The sequence below is a fragment of the Bactrocera tryoni genome, chromosome 4, assembly GCF_016617805.1.
Source record: "Bactrocera tryoni isolate S06 chromosome 4, CSIRO_BtryS06_freeze2, whole genome shotgun sequence".
Lineage (NCBI taxonomy): Eukaryota > Metazoa > Arthropoda > Insecta > Diptera > Tephritidae > Bactrocera > Bactrocera tryoni.
This window is the reverse complement of record NC_052502.1, coordinates 53832156-53850557: the sequence shown is the minus strand read 5'-3', so window position 1 is coordinate 53850557 and position 18402 is coordinate 53832156. Positions and strand designations below refer to the sequence as shown.

The window sequence follows — 18402 nt, the reverse complement described above, 5'->3', positions numbered from 1 at the left end:
GGTCTCTATGATATGACTTCTTTCTTATTGAGCTGGGAATGCTTACGCAGTTATATAACTTACGCGCTTTATATGCCTTACCTCGTAATATTAAACTACATTCCATTATCTTTTATTTGCAATAAATATATCCAATTAATATTTTGTAAATAAGACGATTTTCTGACCGAAAAATGGTTCATAGGTGTATCGTTTCCTGAAGACTGATTCTCGATCAATTTGCGCAAAATCTGAATAATATTTGGTATCACAAATTATTAACATATCATATCAGCCGATTAAATTTAACCCGCACTGACAAAAATTACAACATTTCAACATATTTTAAGACAAATTTTGATTTTCCTATACGACATATCCAATTCATAACCAAACAAGAAAAAACGTTAACTTCGGTTACACCGAAGCTAAATACCCTTCACAGGTGCATTTCTGTTAGTAACAATGCGTTCAGTTCGTATGGAAGCTTTATGCTATAGTAAGCCGATCTAAACAATTTTTTCGGAGATTATATTGATACCTTAAGCGGTAATCCATGCCAAATTTCGTGAAGATACCACGTCAAATATATACAGACAGACAGACGGACAGATAGACGGACAGACAGACAGGCTGACGGACATGGCTAAATCGACTCTGCTCAACATACTGATCATTTATATATATACTTTATAGGGTCTCCGACGCTTCCTTCTTGGTGTTACAAACTTCGTGACAAACTTAGTATACCCTGATCACGGTGATCACTTAAAAACTATATGTCTAAAACAAAACACCCTTTAGGTACTTATAATAGAAGGTATGAGCAAACAAGTAAGGAAAGCCTAAGTTCGGGTGCAACCGAAAATTTTAAACTCTTGCAACGTAAAGCTCTTGTAAAGTCAACCGGATGTTCGAAAATGCTGATATTAGTTATATAGGGGCTAGGCCAAGTTTTAGCTCAAAGTTATCGATTTTAGGCACAAAGATACACTGTTATAAATAAAACACGCTCTCTTATATTCATTGAGATAACTCACATATTGGCCGACTTATGCGGTACAAAGTCCGCCGAAATTCGAAAATCTTTATGTTGCGTATATTGGTCCGTTCCAACCCATTTTTGACATACCGAGATATGGTTATCAGAGAAAGATTATCCTTTAATTTCAGTTATATATGTATATCACACTCTGACCAACATTTTCGATCAAAAGTCAACAGGGTCTAAATATTCGGTACCTAGGGTCTTGAACAGTTTTTATTAGATTTATATAATTTTTGGTCATAAGTTGGCGCGCACTAAAGACATTTTTCGTGCAAAGTTTTATCCCATTATATTAAGTTTCTTGATTTGCGTACTGGAAACTGAACAAATCAAGTGGAATCTAAAATTATGTTACATGGAAAGTAAGCGTTGTTATTGTCCCATTTCGTCCATTTTTACAATGGGACATAAAAATATCATGTGCTAGGTACAAAATTTTGTCGAAATCGGTTGGACGGGCCTCAAGATATGGGGTTTCTTAAGGCTCTCATAAAGCTCTCTCATGTCATCCCGGTGGTAAAATTTAAGGTATCTTTCGCGTTTAGTTATTGATTTATCGCTAGCTTTTAGTAGTTTTTAACAGTACCGTTATATGGGGTGTGAGCGGGGTTAATCTCCGATTTCTTATAGAATTTGGGCTCAGCAAATTCGGTTATTGTAGCATAAGTGGTGCGGTTTAGGAGATATGTATATTAAACTTGTTAGAGGGCGGGGCCACGCCCACTTTTTCAAAAAAATTTTTCCTCTTACCAAATTACAGCTTTATATCTTAATTAGAACTTTATGTGCTTTCGGCTAATAGCGATTTGTGGGCGTGGCAGTTGTCCGATTACGCCCTTTTATCGAGACATCTAAGTTTTTACTCAAGTTATAGCTTGCACGGAAGGACCGGCGGACAGGCGGACGGACGGACAGACAGACAGACAGTCAACCCAATTTCAACATATCGCGTCATCCTGATCATTTATATATGTATGTACAGTACTTCAGTACTGTATGTATGTATAACCCTATATCTATCTCGATTAGTTTTAGGTGATACGTACAACCTGTTGCCGAGTCGTAAGCATTCATAGATCTAGGACTTATCGCCATAAATATTACGGGTAGGAAAACATTGTTTCACAGGCGTGACACAGTTTTTTGAAAAAATTTAGCGATTTTAGAACCAATCTTGCTCTCACTTTTCTTAGGCCTAAAAGATTTTTTAATATGGTATCCTGATCCTTCCGATATTTCAATGATGCCAGTAAGATTTTTGACCTATTGATCATCGTGGTTCGTCGTCAACGCGTTCTCGACCCCCTTTGAATAATTTTTACCAGTCAAAAACACTTGCTCGCGACATACAATTATCACCGAAGGTCTTTTCCAACATTCTGAACGTTTCCGCACCAGAACTTTGATTCCACATGCAAAATTTAATAGAACTTTTTTTTTGAATAATTTCACGAAAGCTCTTTTAAAGACGGAGTTAATGTTGGTAGTTGTGCTTGGAACTAAATCGACATGGGGAGTGAAACTCTTTTAACAAGTTGTAGGCCGCGTTATTGCTTTTCAACTATTTTCCCGTTATTTTTGGAAGGTTAAAGAAAAATTTTATTTATTAGCAACAAAAACAAGTTAATGAACCTGAAAGTTTTGGATTTTTTGCTGTAAATTGAGAGAAATTATTTTTTTATTATTGTGGTCTAGACCGACACAAAAACGTAAATTGAAAACAAAACTAGAAGAAATATTAATATTTCGACTATTTGCCCATTTGTCTGTGTATCGTAAGATCTGACACTTGAGTTCTTGAAAAAAGCACAACTTGATTCTTCAACTAACGACAAATTTCTCGTTTACACACTCAAGTGGTCGGCAGCACTTCTAAAGGCAAAAACAGAAAACAAATGCAAACAACAACAGAAACAACAAATATGCAACACAATTTGCTGACGTCGCGCAGGTCACGCCACAGCAAGTAGCTGTCAACGATATCCAGACAAAAAACGCAAGAAAGAAAATACAAAAACCAAAAAATCAAAAACAAGTATTACAAGGCAGCAGCGCACGGCGAAGAGCGGAACAAAGCTAATGAAATTGCACAGGCAACGAAACTGTAACTGCAAACAAACCGAAAGCAAATACGAAAAAGCGAAACAAAAACAAAAACAAATATCAATAAAGAAGCAGAAAAACTGTAACAAAATAATAATAACAGTCATCAACAGTCAGGCTGCGAACAGCGGACGGACAAACAAGTGAACTCCCAGTTGACACGCCTCCGAGACGCTGCGAGACGACGCACAGTCAGCGGGAAGCCAGTTAGTGAACAGCAAATAGTCAGAAGTCATCAAGTGAGGTCCAGTTTCAACTACCGGCAATAGTCGGGAGTATACGAACTTCATTTAGCGAGCAGTTTTTTGTTGAGTCGCTTATATTTGGTCTCAGAACGACCACTCGTGGTGAGACCCGTAATTAAAAGACGTGCAGAACAGGTGGCAAGGCGGCGGCAGCAAGCAGAAGATACGCAGTGCTGTCACACAAATACAAATGTATATAAATAACTGTAATGGAAATACATAAAAGTCAAGGAATAAGGACCAACAAAGGGCGCCAGGGCGTATGATTGCTGTCTCGCTGTAGTATGCGTGTGCGAGTGTGTGTGTGCCGGCACGGAAATGCGACAACAAGCGGCGTGGACGTGTGAAAATTAACTAGCAACCAACACTGATAGCCACTGACTTCAACATTCAACAAACACACACATACAGACATACGCGTTGGCTTCAGCGTGCCGCTTGTTGCACGAATGAAGCTGAAGTGGCCACTGAACGTTGGCATTAAATATACCATAGAGGAATGCTTACGCGTCTGCAAGTGTGTGTGTGTGTCACTGTAAGTCGTAGTTTTACGCCGCGACGTGACTATTACGTAAGAGACTTGGTCGCCTGGCTGCGTGCGTGTGTGTTATGCGCGTAAGCTCAACTGTCCGGCGCTTTTATTTGCCGCTGTCAACGCAACGGTACTCCAGCGAATTGTGTGGAAGTATTTAATTTAATATTTTGCAGATTTGGATCAGTGCAGATTATATAATGCAATTTATCTAATGGGCGAAAGTGCCGAGTTAAGCGAAATTTTGCGCGTGCGCGTGCATGGGCGAAGCAGCAGCTGAGGGATTCGAAGAAATTGCGTGCACGCGAAAAACATGTCAATAAATTGAGTTTTATTTATTCATTTATACGACGCGTGTTGGGTTAATTAAAATTATGTAAATGTTGCCATGTTGGTTTACTCTACTCAGATGAATAACTAGTATTGTATATCTACAGAGTTAGTCAAAAGTATTTACCCATTGCAAATTATCATTTATACTTAAATTTGGTTTGAGTGAAAGCAGTGGTTCATATCTATTGTGTTCGTATAAAACTATAAACGCCTCTCATTTGCTTTGGTGTACATCCAAAAGCCTACACAGTTTCGGTACAATGTATTGTGGGCAGATGAGGCTGAGGCCCACCCTGGCGTTAAAGTCGCCAAGCACGATTTTGACATCGTGACGGGGACAGCTCTCATAGGTGCGTCCAAGCGCTCATAGAAGGCATCTTTGGTCACATCATCCTTCTCGCAAATCAGCGATATGTTGAAAAAAATCACTTTGATGCGGATTGTGGCTGGACGTTCATCCACCGAAGTGCATGATAGTACTCGGCGACGGAGTCTCTCTTCCACCACGAATCCCACACCAAACTTGCACTCCTTTATATGGCCACTGTAGTAAATGCCATAAGGACCTACTCGCCTCAGTCCTTGTTCCGTGCATCGCATTTCTTGTACGGCGGTGATGTCAGCCTTTATTTTCACGAGGCTATCAACCAGCTGGACAGCGGCACCCAATTAAGGGATCAGACATTCCAAATCGTAGTCCTTATTTCGTTTGCCACGGTCGTCATCAAAAGGGAGGTCTCTCATCTGCGGCTGTTGTTTAGTTTCATTGGGGCGTTTTTTACGTGGTGTGTCCCAAACCCAGCGCACAAACCTATATAGCGGATGTTTCGCCTTCTCACTTTAGCTCGCTTTCAAACGGATGTTCTTAGGCTACCCAGAGGATACTTGGTCAAAGACCGGAAGTCGTGAGCTGCTTGAGCCATATGTAAAAGAATCGTTTCTGGCCACTCCCAAGTGAATAGCGATAAGGGAAGTTTCCTCACATCCTCCGATATCGACAATTCCGAAAAACTAGCAGTTTTTTGGATAGAAAAGGACGTGTGCAAAGCTTCAGATTAACATCTAAAAACCTGAGGACTACTTAAGTTATATACAGACCGATGGTCGAAAATGACTTGACTCAGCTCGCTACGCCATATTTATATCTATATATATACACTTTATAGGACTCCCCACGATTCCTTTTGATTACAAAAATTGTAGAAAACTTAATATACCCTGTCCGCGGTATAAAAACTGAATTTGATATGATATCCCAGAGCAAATAACGCTGAAGAGATTTGTATTTAATAAATAAATAAAACTTAATTTACATATACAGAATTTAATGTATTTTAATAATTGACGATTTATTTGGAAACATTTTGATTTCTCTTGATGCCCTTCACAAATTTCAGGAAAAAATTCGTCTCGGAAAAAATTCGTCTGGCGGCGAGGAGTAGTTTTATACTTAAAATAATCTCGAAATCAAAAATTGAAAAAGATCATTATTGCAATATAATAGATAAATACTCATTAGATAATGGTGTTGAGCTAATCATAATGTTGCTTTTTGACAAAAAGTCAGATTTTACGAAAAAGTTACTCTTCAAGGTAGTTGAAAAAAAATCGGAATAATTATCAAAAACCGTATCCCTTTCATCATTACCTGTTAAATATACCTCGAAAGGTAGTGCAAAAATTTCAATTCTATTGAATAACCTCAAACTACTCGTACAATGTAATCTGGTTTTGTTTTTGACATTTTAGATAATTTTTACCACTGTGAAAGGCTCAAATGATAAATTCCTCAAAAAAACTTAAAATGCAAACAATTTGCGATTGATTTTCAAAACTTTAAGACTTCAAATAAAGTATAGTTGCTAAGAGCTCATTCAAATATTTTTAACGCCGCAAAGAAGGACCTCTGCATCAAAGAAAGAAGCGCAACGCAATTGCGTATGTGTCGATACCAATTTATTTATATAGTATTGCGAATAAGGGTGCCATCACTATTCCTGCAACTAATTCTTAAACACATAGTCCTACACAATTATAAAGTTTCTCTGTCATATATATTTTTTCTATCCAAATGCATCAATTAATTGTGGGTTCTTGAACTAACTAAATTGATTTTACAATCATTGAATATTTCGGAATGAAATCTTGAAACGAAAGCATTTATGTAACTTGTTTTACAGATATTAGATCAAATTAGTTTCTTTTCTTGAAGTAGTGTTTATTTAAAGCGTTAAAATGAATCAGAACTCAAGTAATTTGTGGAGTATTTGTGGTGAACAAATTAAAGTTCAAGATTACACCAAAAATCAAACTTTTTTGCGCGTTAAAAACGCCCGACATAGTTCTAGGCAGCAATTCGAAAATAAAATTAAAGCTATTGTTTGGCTTCATCCCTGCAAGCAATCTACTATAAGTGGAGGTCCGAATTTTCTCCATGGAATCTCGTTTTTGCTCTAACATGTCCGGACTAACTGAAAAAAATTCTCAAAAATTAAGCAAGCCTCCATCAGGACAACTTTAACAAGTAAGAAAGGGCTAAGTTCGGGTGTCGCCGAACATTTTATACTCTCGCATGATAAAGTGATAATCGAGATTTCATTATCCGTCATTTACATATTTTTCAAATACCGTATTTGTGTAAAGTTTTATTCCGTTATCATCATTGGTTCCTAATGTATATATTATACAGAGAAGGCATCAGATGGAATTCATAGTTAATTAGTAGTTCCTGAGATATGGTTTTTGGTCCATAAGTGGGCGAGGCCACGCCCATTTTCAATTTAAAAAAAAAGTTTGGGTGCAGCTTCCTTCTGCCATTTCTTCTGTAAAATTTAGTGTTTCTGACGTTTTCTGTTAGTCGGTTAACGCACTTTTAGTGATTTTCAACATAACCTTTGTATATGAGGTGGGCGAGGTTATTATCCAATTTCTTCCATTTTTGAGCTGTATATGGAAATGCCTGAAGGAAACGACTCTGTAGAATTTGGTTGACACAGCTAAAGTAGTTTCCGAGATATGTCCAAAAAACTTAGTAGGGGCAGGGTCACGCCCACTTTTCCAAAAAAATTATATCCAAATATGCCACTTCCTAATGCGATCCTTTGTGCCAAATTTCACTTTAATATCTTTATTTATGGCTTAGTTATGACACTTTATAGGTTTTCGGTTTTCGCCATTTTGTAGGCGTGGCGGTGGGCCGATTTTGCCCATCTTCGAACTTAACCTTCTTATGGAGCCAAGAAATACGTGTACCAAGTTTCATCATGATATCTCAATTTTTACTCAAGTTACAGCTTGCACGGACGGACGGACGGACGGACGGACAGACAGACATCCGGATTTCAACTCTACTCGTCACCCTGATCACTTTGGTATATATAACTCTATATCTGACTCTTTTAGTTTTAGGACTTACAAACAACCGTTATGTGAACAAAACTATAATACTCTTCTTAGCAACTTTGTTGCGAGAGTATAAAAATGCACATTAAGCATAATCAATATGACAGACAATATAAATTCAATTCGGTCCTTCTAACTTGAAATTTTATCTAAAAAATTTTACTCTGGAAAAACTTTGTTCACTTTTTTGACCATAACTATAACTTAATTTTTAAGGGTTGATATATTCCCAGCTATCCGTCTATAATTTCTTCTCGTGGGCCTTTCTTGGTGTAATTTATATTTTTTATCACTGTTTATCCTCTTATTAATACGCATACATCTAAAAATAGAATACTAAAATCTTAAATCAATATCGCAAATAGCTTTTAAGTTAGCGCCTTATAAAATCACTTCAATCAGCCTTATCAATTTATCTTTAAAAATATTTTTCTCTGAGCTACATTTCTTTCAAATTTACTTGAATGATTACTTAAATGCAAATGTTCTGATTGTTATCGATTTCTTTCTGTATATTCTGTGTATAGTTATCCATACACTGACCAAGGCCATTCATATTGTAGAATGAGTTTTTTTTTGATTAACAAAAATAACCTACCTTTAAGCTGCCGCACCAGATGAGACCCTTAACGAATAACATTTACTCAGCGGGATCAACTTGAGACGTTCTCATACATATAGTACTTTGTCCCTTTTAAACTTTACTACAGAACATCAATCTTAGTAACAGGCCCCTGGCCTGACACGTAGATAGCGCTACTAGAATGAAATCCATATAAGCTTTAGCTAGTCCTAACCTTCAAAAGGATGGTGTATAAATCTGACTTCAGTCGGATTATTAGTTTGTGAATTATATAATTTTGAGTAAAATAACTAACAGTAAAAAGGTCCACAAAATAATTTAGGATGTCCACAAAATAAAGTGTTTCGCAATAGCAGGCATGATCATGATTCATGTCATTCACAAATATTTGGGTTTGACAGAGCGCTGTGCAAAGTGGGTGCTACGCGAGCTCAGTTTTGACCAAAACCAAATCAGAACTAATACTTCGGAACACTTTGTAGAGATGGTCAAAAGTAATAAGCCTCAGTTGTTGTGTCAATATGTGACAATGGATGAAACATGGCTTCATCATTTCACTCCGAAGTTCAATCGACATTCATCCGAGCGGACTACACACGATGAACCCGCTCCATAGCGCTGAAAAAGGCAGCAGTCGGCGTCTGTGCTTTTTGGGAATCTTACGGAATAATTTTTATTGCCTACCTAGAAAGAGGAAAGATCATCAACAGAAAAACGGCCGTGTTTAAAGAAAGAAGAAGTGCTGTTTCTCCAAGACAATGCTCCGTGTTACAAGTTGCCAAAAATTCATGAATTTACCCTTGAATTGCTGTCGCATCTATCGTATTTTGCTGATCAGTCCCCCCCGCGACTATTTTCTGCCCTTAGTTCTCAAAAGAATGCTCACTGAGAAGAAATTTTCGCTGAATGAAAAGGAGAAATCCAAGAGTTGGAGGGTCGCTTTAATCAGTGTATCCACCTTGAAGCGAAAAAAACGAGTTTTGGCAAAAAATTTGTACTACTATGGCAGATCGCAACTTTTCAATCGACCTGTTGAGTATCAAAAAAGATGATATGAAGATATTTTTACAATTCATCCTATCCATCGCATGTGTATTAGGGTCGTACAAATATGTACACCATAAAGCTCTGAATACTAATACCAACTCATTTGCTGCACTGGCACATAAAAACATCACATGTATGATTTGTGTGGCTGAATAATCAAAGAACCAAATTTGTTTGTCATGTCATTTCGATATTTGTTGACCACTTTTGGCACAACGACAAATTCTTTCCATCTCAGCATCAATCATCCTTCTATTTCCCTTCACTTGGCAGAACCCTGCCTCGTCTATTTATATATGGATAAATATATGTAAGTATGTGTGTCAGTCGCGCACGTTACATAAGCGAATTATGCAAATTATGATGAATTCATATCGAAATGATAACGCTTTTGCCATTCATGCCAATAAACTCGAGCGCAGCAGAAACAAAAAGAAGAGAAATGTGAAAACAATTTCTTCTATTTGCATTTGAAGTGGCAAGGAAGAAAGCATAAAATAGAAAAGACATGGAATTTGTGCTCTTTTTTTAAGCAAAAAATTCCGTCGATGAGTTTAGGAAAATTACATTTCTAAATAGAATTATCGCAGTGCTGCTTGAACGCCCAAAAGGCTGCAGTGATTTCGCTTTACCTAACATAGGCTCTTCTTTCTTTTCCTTTACCTTAATTCACCTTTACGGAGATTCACCGCGACCATTGCTAGAAAAACTTCGCATATTTACATAATTTAATTTTGATTGAATTTTTCGCATTACGCCATTGTTATTGTTATTATTATCAGCATTATTGCATCATACGCTTGTTGTTGTTAATATTATATTTCCATAATATTCTTACACAATTACGTTGGCAAATCCAATTATGCGGCGCTGGCGTGCAGACGAGGTATTCGCACAAATAGAGACCAAAGTATATACTCAACCACAAAAATTTGTTTAACTGTACATACTAATATACAACGTGTACGTATATATGTATATAGGCATCTCCTGAATGTTCGCGCGGTGTTGCTTAGATGAGACCGACACCATTTGATGAGCAGGTAGCTTCACTAGCGTCAACAAAAACCATATTCACTTTTTTGACCCACTTAAAATCTATTTTTGAAAGTACAGTAGTCCCCACTTAATTGCTTCAATATTTGTTAAACAAGATACAACAATGTGGTTGATGGAGTATTCACTTGTTCGTCCGACTTCGATTGAATATTGTCAATTTTTCCTTATTTAGGGGATATTGAGGCTGACATTGCTGTTTGTGTTAATGCTGGTTCCAAGATAGACGAAATTATCTACGACTTCGAAGTTATATCAAAAGTGATGTGGGAATTAAGTCACGAGTTCGACTATTGTTTTTTTGATGGCAGGAAATATTTCGTCTTGTCCTCGTTCACTACCAGACCCATTTGCTTCGCTTTCTTATCCAGTCTGCAGAAAGCAGAACTAACGGCGCGGTTATGGCCAAAAGTTGTACCCTCTTGTAGAAGGTTGTACCTTCTCTATTCAGCTCTGCAGCTCGAATAGTTTCTCCAGCAATAGATTGAAGAAGTCACACGATAGGAAATCACCTTGTCTGAAACCTCGTTTGGTATCGAACAGCTCGGAGAGGTCCTTCCCGATACTGACGGAGGTTTTGCTATTGCTCAGTTTATATAGACGTATTAGTTTTGTGGTGATACCAAATTTAGACATAGCGGCATTAGACAGCTCTTTTTCGTGCTGTTAAAAGGAGCTTTGAAAATAACGAAAAGGTGGTGTGTTGTCGATTTTGCAGTCCTAAAGCCACACTGACAAAGTTCAATCAGTTTGTTGACGAAGAGCTGCAGTCTTTCACACAAAACGCTCGATAGAACCTTATATGTGATGTTGAGGAGACTTACCCACGATAGTTGGCGGAGATTGAAGGGTCTTCTTTTTTTTGTGAATTTTTGTAAATTGAAATTCACTTAAATTCTAGTCGTCGGACAAGCTTTTGCCTGACCATATTCTACAAAGAAGCTGATGCATGCTCCTTATCAATTCTTCGCCGCCGTATTTGAATAGTTCGACCGGCAATCCATCGACCCCCGTCGCTTTGTTGTTCTTCAGACGGGTAATTGCTATTCGAACTTCTTAATGGAACGTCTGCTCCATCGTCTTCGATTGGGAAATCGGGTCGACCATATTCTGGTTATGCTTTCACTGCCCTTTCCCTTCAGTAGGTTGGAGAAGTGTTTCCACCATAATTTAAATATACTCTAGGCATCAGTCACTAGATCATTTCTGGCAGCTCTACAAAGTATCAAGAGTGCCATCCGATCTAAATCAGAAAATTATCCTCATATACCTTCTAGTGATAGTAAAAATATACCCGTAAAGGGTATTATAGCTTCCGTGCCGTCGAAATTAAGGTTTTACTTACAAATATATTGACTCTTTAAGGATTTTTTGGTATGAGAAATCTATATTTTTTTCTTCCAGTTAGGGTTGGTGTGACATATCTTTTCACTTTTCCAATTTGTTTTCTTTAATCAGAAAGCAATTTAGTATTAATAATATATATATATTCGATAAATAACGACAAACCAATATTTGAATGAGTGCATCAAAGTATATACAATTCTCCAACCTAAACATACCCTGTTAGCGGGAGTTTACTGTGCATGAAAAAAGTTTCTACTCAAACTCATTCTTACATTTAATTAGTTGCGAAGCGTCAAATGAATGCATTCAGAGGTCTATATTTGCGTTTATATGCTTTAATATAGCCTCACCCTGCTCAACGTTCTTTTCCACTTGCCACCGTCGGCCATTGGTAATTACTTGCTGCAATATGGCTTTGATTTATTTATTTTTATACTCTCGCAACAAAGTTGCTAAGGAGAGTATAATAGTTTTGTTCACATAACGGTTGTTTGTAAGTCCTAAAACTAAAAGAGTCAGATATAGGGTTATATATACCAAAATGATCAGGGTGACGAGTAGAGTTGAAATCCGGATGTCTGTCTGTCCGTCCGTCCGTGCAAGCTGTAACTTGAGTAAAAATTGAGATATCATGATGAAACTTGGTACACGTATTTCTTGGCTCCATAAGAAGGTTAAGTTCGAAGATGGGAAAAATCGGCCCACTGCCACGCCCACAAAATGGCGGAAACCGAAAACCTATAAAGTGTCATAACTAAGCCATAAATAAAGATATTAAAGTGAAATTTGGCACAAAGGATCGCATTAGGGAGGGGCATATTTCGACGCAATTGTTTTGGACAAGTGGGCGTGGCCCCGCCCCCTACTAAGTTTTTTGTACATATCTCGGAAACTACTATAGCTATGTCAACCAAAGTCTACAGAGTCGATTTCTTCAGGCATTTCCATATACAGTTCAAAAATGGAAGAAATCGGATAATAACCACGCCCACCTCCCATACAAAGGTTATGTTGAAAATCACTAAAAGTGCGTTTACCGACTAACAAGAAACGTCAGAAACACTAAATTTTACCTAAGAAATGACAGAAGGATGCTGCACCCAGGGTTTTTTTAAAAATTGAAAATGGGAGTGGCGTCGCCCACTTATGGACCAAAAACCATATCTCAGGAGTTACTCCACCGATTTCAATGAAATTCAGTATATAATATTTTCTTAACACCCTGATGACATGTACGAAATATGGGTAAAATCGGTTCACAACCACGCCTTCTTCCAATATAACGCTATTTTGAATTCCATCTGATGCCTTCTCTGTATAATATATACATACATTAGGAACTAATGATGATAGCGGAATAAAACTTTATACAAATACGGTATTTGAAAAATATGTAAATGACGGATAATGAAATCTCGATTATCACTTTATCATGCGAGAGTATAAAATGTTCGGGGACACCCGAACTTAGCCCTTCCTTACTTGTTCTCCTTCGCTGCGTATTGAATTGTACGGCATTTTCTGTGGAAATCAGTAATGGCACATTAAAATTTTATATCCGCACATTCGGAGAGTTCTCTACGCTTTCCTCGCTTTCTTCGCTGTTGGGCCTTATTTTTTTGCTATCTATCGAAAAGAGTTCACGTATGGGCACTTTTGGTGCATGCATCAAATTTATAGCACTTTTTTGATGGAATAAAAAACTTTATTATTCGGTTGCCTTTTTTTGCTGAACATATTTTTTTGCGCAAGACCGTATACGCGTGCAATTTTTATTGTTGGCCATAAAAGTAAGACTACGCGGGTTAATGCATAAGCGTCTACGCAGGCAGATATTAAGTAGCTTTGGTGTAGTGCGCAAAAGAAGAGGTGAAATGAAAGTTTTAAATAAAATAGAGAATAATTAAAGTTCTGTACACATTTCGCAAAATAATTGGGTTGCCCGTCTGCACATGTATACAGTATTGAGCAAAATAGTAAAATAATTAAATGTTTGATATATTTTTTCGTATAAGGCTAAACAATTGGTTAATAAAAAATTCTTTGAAACATCAGATTAACATCGATCAAATATTCCATATCTTTCAAGACCTCAGATACAGACCTTAAAAAATAGTTCCCATTCCTTTCATGCCTATATAGTTTTTTATTGAACCCTATGTACCGAGGAAACTTGTCGAAGCATGTTGGTATTAAAACGTCATCCCATAAACCGAATTTCACAGAATGATTGAAAAGTAGCAACAACAATATTCTGTAAAGACGATAAGAAATAAGAAATGAGTCTAATGGTACAATAGATCAGAGCAAAAAGCTGCCATCAGAAAAACTTTAAGAAAAAATTATATAACTTGTTATAGAGTTGGATCCCTATGGAAGAAAAATCCACGAGATTTTTTTTTTGTACGATTGAGATTTGAGAAATGCCCTCCCTCTTCAGTATATTCTGCTCTCAATTGTTATTACAATACTAGTTTAACCCAGTCATATCAAATAGGACTAGTAAAGCTCCTGGATGTTTATTTAAAATGTGTGCTCTCGCCGGATTTAAATCCCCAGTAGCCTGACACCTTCTTCCTTTTCCCTAATCGACGCAGATGACACCGCAGTATGTGGATTTTGTGAAAAAATAATCATTACAATAAAGATCATACTCTTTTAGGACTCGAAGTAGTGATCTGGAGTTCAGAACATACTAAAATTATGGAAGGAACACCTTTCTAGCCTGCTGAAGGGCAGTGAAAGTTTAACATCTGGAGATGGCAAACCCAATTCCCCAATCGATGACGATGGAATAGATGTTCTATGACCTGAGTATGATGAAGTTGGAATAGCAATTACCCGCTCGAAGAACAACAAAGCAGCAGGGGTCGATGGCTTATCGGCCGCCGAGCTATTCAGTAGCCTCCTCAACATCGCATATAAGGTTCTAAAAGAGCGTACTGTGTGAAAGATTAAGGCCCACCGTCAACAAACTTAATGGTCCTTATCAGTGTGCCTTCAAGCCTGGAAAATTAACAACTGAGCAGATATTTACCATGCGCCAAGTCTTGGTAAAACCCTTGAAAAAAGAATCGACACACACTACCTCTTCGTCGATGTCAAAGTTGCTTTTGACAGCACGAAAAAGAGCATAGCGACATACTATGTTTGAATTTGTATATCCGAAAACCTAATACGTCTGCATAAACGCCTGTATAAATGGACATCACCTATCATGGAACCAGTATTATCACCAACATCAGCCTTGAAATCCAATGCAGAATAACTCTTGCCAACGGATGCTATTACGAGTATACTTCGGACGGAGTTGGCAAGACACATAAGACATAATTCTATTATATAGTATAAATCACTCATTATGTCATCCGGAAGGAAAAGAACAATTCAGCTTTGAAGGGTTTTCATTCAGTACCTGTCCGAGGAAGCAGAGAAAGAGGAAGACCTCCACTCTGGTGAAGAGATCAGGTGGATAAAGACCTGGCTGTACTTGGAATCTCAAATTGCCGCCAAATAGCGAAAAGAAGAAACGACGCGCGCTGTTATTAAGTCAGCTATAACCGCGTGAGCGGTATCCACGCTAATAAAGAAGAAAAAGAAGAACTGTGCTTCGTTTCATTAAATCATTTTCGTCAAACATAACCTGAAATATACAATTGCAATATTATTTGAATTCATAGTAGTAGAATACATAGCATTTCGCAATTTTGTTGCTGAGGAGCAGACTTCATCACTACAATTCATCACTGCCTCTCTTGCCGCGTTTCAATCAACCCTCTCGCGCACAGGCCACTTCATAGTACTTGCGAACGAGTATTTGTGTTTAAGGATCCCTTTGGGATTTGACGACCACGCCAACGCTTGCCCAACACCATGCCACAGAAGAAAGATGGGGTTAACTGTTGTTAAATTGTATTCAATAAACAAGCAGTAAATATTTTATGGCCTCCGAAGTCGCAAATTTATTTATGATTTAACGAAATAAAACACATTGAATCCCTTGCAGCCCGGTGAGATTGTGTGGATTGCTAAGATATTTTCTATGATGAAATTGCAGTTGTGATTTTCCGGTGGACAATAAAATGGCAAGGGCATAAATTAATGATGGTTTCAGAAAAGTGCTTTATTGCCGTTATCACTACAAATGAGCAGGTAGGTGAACCACCTTTCTAAACTGCGTAAATTGCATTTTTTTGTTTTCGCTTTCAAATGGGCGAAAGAGGTGAATGGACTTTAAGAGAAATGCTTTTTTAACGGTTATAAATGTCGAAATATTGGAATGAAAGTTTTGCATTTTATACAAAAGTGAATTCAAAATGTCATTTTATTGATCGTATTGTATTGTCATTAAGCTCCGTAATAATTTTGTGCTTAACGAACGCCGTGAAAGAGCTGGACTAAGTAAAAATCTATATTTTTCTCCTTTATAGACACAACATGTCGTTTTTTCGATATTTTTTTGGAAGCTCAAGGTAAAGTTTCGTTGATCCGGTAACGCTTTAAAGTATAACTGAAGGCTTTCGCTGTCTAGCCTTTGCTACTACAAAGTTACAGGTATCACCAGAAATCACTAAGAAAGCTTTCTACACTTTTATGATGGAAGTTTTACTACAATTGACTGCTTTAATAGAATTATTTCAATACTTTATTTATAGATGAAGCTTTGACTAGAATAGAAAGCTTTCGATACTTTATAGATGAAGCTTTTACTACAACAGAAAGCTTTTGAAACTTTTGAACTTTTACTGGTCTAAAGAGCTTTCACTAGATTACAGTTCATGGCAGTTAGTCAATAAACTGTGAGGAGCTGCATACTTTTAACTGCTCCATAAATAACTTTTCAATTCAATCTTCTTTCAAAACTTTATTGATGAAAGGTTTATTAGAATATAAAGCTTTCACTACTTTCATGGAAAGCTGTCGGCACTTTATACATCAAGATTTCCCTATAAATGAATATTTTATAGACATAGAGCTTTCGCTAAATTACTGTTACCGCGGTTATTAGTCGAGTTTATAACTGCGTGACAATAGTTCTTCCTTTTCGTTGTTTGGCGCCAAATGTAGCCGGGTGCTTCTCCACCTTTCTTTCTAACGATGGGGAGGTCTTTCTCTTCTTCTGCTTCTCTCGGCGGGTAATGCGTCGAATATTCTCAGAACTATAGTGTTCCATTCGAAGAGATAGGGAAAATAGGGCATTTTTATCGGATATTTCGTAAGACAGCTATTTGGGATGGTGGCCCAATCTAAACAACATGTTCAGAAATTGTATTGGACAAAAATCCATTCCAAATTTCCTGAAGATATCTTGTCCAATACACAAGTCTTCATACAAGGACTAGAAGTTTATCGTTCAAATTGTATGGGAGCTATGTTCTATAGTGACCCGATATCGACACTTTCGACAAATGAGCAGATTTTCGAGGAGAGCTGGATGTGTGCAAATATTCAGATCGATAACTCAAAAACGGAGGGTTCAGTTTGTTTATATGCAGACAGAGAACCCAGCGTGGTCAGATATACTTTATAGGGTGTGCGATGCTCCTTCTTGGTATTATGAATTTTGTAGCACATTTAGGATGCCCTGTTGAGGGTATAACAAAAGCTAACCGTCGAGAAAAACCAACCAAGGCTTTAATGGAACTTTCTTTCCTTAATTTCACTTCAAGAAAAGCGACAAAAGGAACGAGCTGGTGAAAAAATCATAGGTGCGAGACCAAAGCATAGTAGACACACTCTAATGAACATAGAAACCAGCGAAATACGCTCAAGGATTACGCCGTAAGCGTCTGATACAAAAATGAAATATGAGTTGTAATACGAAGAAGGGTTGCGACAAGATAACGAGAGTCCAATTGTAGAATATATTCCGCGGTAGGAGTAATAAGACGTTGTGATGGAAGGTAAAAGAGAATTAGTAAACAAGTAATACGCTACTTCGAGTGAAAAAAAAAACGAATAAGACAAACAGAACGGAGTAAACAAGCTCGCGGTCTGACAACTACGTAAGTACGTAACCGTGTTCATTTGCGTTGTCAGACATTTTTTTGACGTACTTGCACATTAGTGCATAGGCGCCGCTGACAAACATGACAAACCCGCTTGAGGCGGCTTAGAACGACATTTCGCTTCACAGTCAAAAGGGATAACGAGTTGAGTTGCGGAATAAGGACAAAGTTTTACAGCCAAAGGATAATGCGTACCTATTAAACGAAGTAAGTACGCAACGAGTGAAGTGAATGGTATTTCGCTGGGAGATTTAATGAAGCAACAAAGCCAGAAAATAAATTTGTTGGTAAACCGCCTAAAAGTATGTCAAAGCAACGGGGCAACAACGCCGGCGACGACGAGGACGACGAAGGCTGAAGCTTAACTCGGCGAAATTGTTGGTCTCGGGAAAGTGTATAGAAATTTGTTGAATTTGATGTTGCTGATTAAGCGAGTTTACGTTTTTTTCTGTTGGATGTGGCAAACGGCTGATTATGCAGCATGGCAAGTAAGTTGATAAGATTTGTTAAAAATGAGGCGAAAGTTTTTCATCTTAATGAACAAAGTGAACGAATCGCGGGTATAAGCGCAACGCTCGCTGTGGCAATATTGCTCAGTCACATTTAAAATGAAAGGAGTAAAATATATTAAATTTGTATTTCCTTGGTTGGGGAAATTATTTTGAACGAGTTTTAGCATTTGTAAAGTGTCGCTTAAAGGCAGGCTGGAGCCAAAGTCG

At 37.6% G+C, this 18402-nt stretch overlaps 1 protein-coding gene across 1 annotated transcript in view; it reads left to right on the top strand.

The window, feature by feature from the left end:
- LOC120774603 overlaps positions 1-18402 on the top strand; it is a 439267-nt gene that overhangs the window by 419 nt on the left and 420446 nt on the right. The gene's annotated exons all lie outside the window — the stretch shown is intronic.